General features: G+C 57.5%; 1 protein-coding gene across 1 annotated transcript in view; it reads left to right on the forward strand.

The window, feature by feature from the left end:
- LOC113214243 (ephrin-B1) overlaps nucleotides 1–3,485 on the forward strand; it is a 161,670-nt gene that overhangs the window by 36,731 nt on the left and 121,454 nt on the right. The window lies entirely within an intron of this gene.

Consider the following 3,485-nt stretch of genomic DNA (forward strand, 5'->3'; position numbering starts at 1 on the left):
TGGTGAGAGGCGTGGGGGGGGGGGTAGTGCCCCTCGCCGCGCCACCACCTGAGCATGGACGTGATAAAATGCTGCACTGGTGGTGTTGGTGCGGCCGGGCCGTGCACTGCCGCCATCGAGGCCGCCGTGGCTGCTGCTGCTGCAGACTCCGGGCACGGCGGTTTGACCTCGATTCGGAGGCTGCTGGGGCGCGCCGGCGGGGGGCGTGGAGGGCGCCGCGGGGCTGTCCCAGCCCTGGACCCTCGTGTCGGCAGACCACGCGACCCTCCGCGACCTTGTTGTTGCTGCTGCTGCTGCTGCTGCTGCTGCTCTGCTGCTTTTGTTATTGCGGCAACGTGAACCGTGCGAGGGGAAATCTGCTCTACAATTAAAACTTATGTGAAAGTGATGACAAATCAGTCTCACACCACTAATGAGAGCGTGTTGTCTCTTTTCTCCTAGATGTGAAAACACCGAGTCGCTTTTTAACGCTTTGCAGAACATTCCGCAGAGTGTTTGAACGTGCGCGCCCGCGCGCCCGGACAGGGCCGCGCTCTGCTACCCTCCGCCTCTCGCAGGGGGTGATATTCGCATGGCCTTGTCAGGGAGGACACTTTGGCCGCTGCGGGGCTTCCGAATGGCGGCTTCACGGGGCGGGTGGCGCACGGTAGCTGGCGCTGTTCGTGTGAGTGAGTGTGAGTGACGGAGAAGGGCGCAAGTGAAATGGTGAAAGTCCGGTCAGACGATGTATCGGTATTTGGTTGATGCTCTGACCGCACGGCAGGCGCCTGCTGCCCCTCCCCCCTCCCCCTCGACTCCCCTGCTCGAATCCTAATCCTCTATCCCAATACATTCATAGTGCTGCCGCCACCCGGATGGAGACGCCTGTGAGGCGCCATCTATCTGCTGCAGGCTGGCCGCCGCGCCGCCCGGTCCCCGGGGATGGCTTTGCCTTGCCTTTGGCCGTCACCATGGCGGATCTCCTCGACAACAAAAAATAAAAATGATAACCAATCCCCTGTGATTCAACCTTTTCCAAGCTCAGCCACCCGCTGCGGTGGATCCTTTCGGGACGCCCCTTGAAATCGCACCACCTTAATTTTTAAAGGCTGTCGTCTTACGTTCTCTCTCTCTCTCTCTCTCTCTCTCTCTCTCTCTCTCTCTCTCTCTCTCTCTCACCTCTCTATGATGGCGTCTTTGAATGCGCTGGCTAAAACCCCGTCGCCTATAATCGACGCTGGATGCATCATGCAGCCAGGATGCTCACACACACACACACACACACACACACACGATGGTATGTCTCCGAGGAGCCCCCCAAAGCCCCTTGGGCCACACGGCAGCTGTCTCCAGAGCCCCCTCCCCCCTCTAACTTGACAAAGGGCTTGCATGGGGAGGCCCGTTGTCACACGAGGACCCCGGCGGGGACACCACCGTCCCGCTGGAGACCCACCTCCTCCCCCTCGTCCCCCCTGCGCCGCGTCTCCCTCCTGCTCGGCTGCATCGAATCCAAATGCCTTTTATATGCACTCCGCCGCACCGTTTTGTCGTCGGAAACCTTATTTTTCCCCTCTGCTTCTTCCTCTCTTATCTGGAGCACGGTAGTTTGAACCTCGTTATTGTCGGGCTGCTCTCCAGAAGGCGATTGGGCGGCGCTCTCCAGACCTCTTGAGCTCTACCGCTCTCCAGACCTTCTTGAGCTCTACCGCTCTCCAGCTCTAGACTTGATCTCCAGCACCAGCGTTTTCCAGATGGCTCTCCAGATTTAGCGCTCTCCAACACCAGCGTTCTCCTGACGGGTTCTCTAGTTGCAGCGCTCTCCTGGAAAGCTCTCCATCTCCAGGGTTCTCAAGACGCGCACTCTAGACGGACTCTTCCAGCTTAGGCTCCGGCGCTCGGCTGCAGCCTCCGAGTCTCCGGGCCGCTGACCGCCCGAGTCGAGCCGAGCGCCACCGGTATTGTCCAGGCGGAAGTGGACCCCGAGGAATTTTCATAATAAAGATAATATTATTATACCTCTGGGAATTATCTTGGCGCGCTACGAGCAAGCGGCGTCCATTATAGTTATTTTCTTATCGAGTTGTTAGTTTTGCAGGAGTAATAGGTATTACTGGTCAGTTCGTATTATTGCGTTTCGCTTCTTTTTTTTGGTTTCTTTTTTTTTTACGAGTGTACTGTATGATTGCCCAGCCCGCTGCTATGCGGTGGGGAAGCTATAGCCTCGCTCGCTAGGCATCGTCTGATCGACTCGCGGATTATGAGCCCATCGGCTGTAATGACGTTAGGAGAGAGAGAGAAAGAGTGAGAGAGAAAGAGAGGGGACGCTGCCCCGGGCTGCGCTGCGTTGTGTCCAGTTCCTGCCCGCAGGCCCCGCTGGTAGGTAAGCAGGTCTAACCTTTCCCGAAGGCCCTCGCTGCGTCGCTGGTTCAGCCTGGATTGGATTGGATGAGCTAACACAAAGGCAATAATGCTCCAGAAGTTATGCAGGGAGTTTGGTTACTTCTCCTAGAGACATTTGGTCACTGTACTTCTCCACACCTGCTTACACTGCAATGCATGCCAAGAAGCCGAGGTTCGAAATCTTCTCCAGGCAGCAGCACGCTCCAGTAGCGCGGCCTCCAGCACGTCCTTTGTGGTCCCCGTGTCGTCACGCCCTGTCCTGCTCAGCCCGACAGCTCCAGCTCCGCGGGGTGGGGTGGGGGCCAGGGAGGCGAGCGGCTCGGTGGCGGCGGCGACTCTAGAGTTCGTCTTCACCTCACTCTTGGAAACCACACGCGATGTTGTCGAGCGGAAATAAAGTCAGCACAACCCCCTCAACCCCCTCCCGTCTTCCTCTTTTACGACCCTCTTTCTCTCTCTCTCTCTCTCCCTCTCTCTCTCTCCCTCTCTCTCTCTCTCTCTCTCCCTCTCTCTCCCTCCCTCCCTCTCCCTCTCTCCCTCTCCCTCTCTCTCCCTCTCTCTTCGTGCGAAGGAGCGTGGTCGTCTGGCTGGAATGCAGGGAGCGCGCGTTGGTACAGTCGCAACAGAGAGAGACAGAGGGAGAGTGAGTGGTACCAGCCCAAATGTTGTACGTACACAGCAGAAATAAAATAATTACGACACCGTCTGTATCAAGTTGATGTGGTTGTCCCCCCCTCCCTCCGCTCCCCTCTGGGACCGATCCGGTCTCGGTCGCCTTCCGCGAACACCAGCGCGACAAAGAGAACACATTCGGCGAACGGAAGGGCGCTCCGAACTGCTCTGAGAGCGGAAGGCCGAGAGAAGAGAGGGAGAGGGGAAGGGGTAGAGGACCCGGTCCTGAAGTTGTGTGTGTATGTGAGTCTTTTCGGGAGCAATTTGCAATTTCGAATCGCGTACCGTTTTAATTAGGATTCCACTCATTTGCTCTGTGCGATGCGATGCTTGTACGACCGTGCTCTCTCTCTCTCTCTCTCTCTCTCTCTCTCTCTCTCTCTCTCTCTCTCTCTCTCTCTCTCTCTCTCTCTCGACCTCACCCTCCTTGTCCC

Source organism: Frankliniella occidentalis, unplaced genomic scaffold (assembly GCF_000697945.3).
Source record: "Frankliniella occidentalis isolate FOCC.00 unplaced genomic scaffold, Focc_3.1 Scaffold42, whole genome shotgun sequence".
Lineage (NCBI taxonomy): Eukaryota > Metazoa > Arthropoda > Insecta > Thysanoptera > Thripidae > Frankliniella > Frankliniella occidentalis.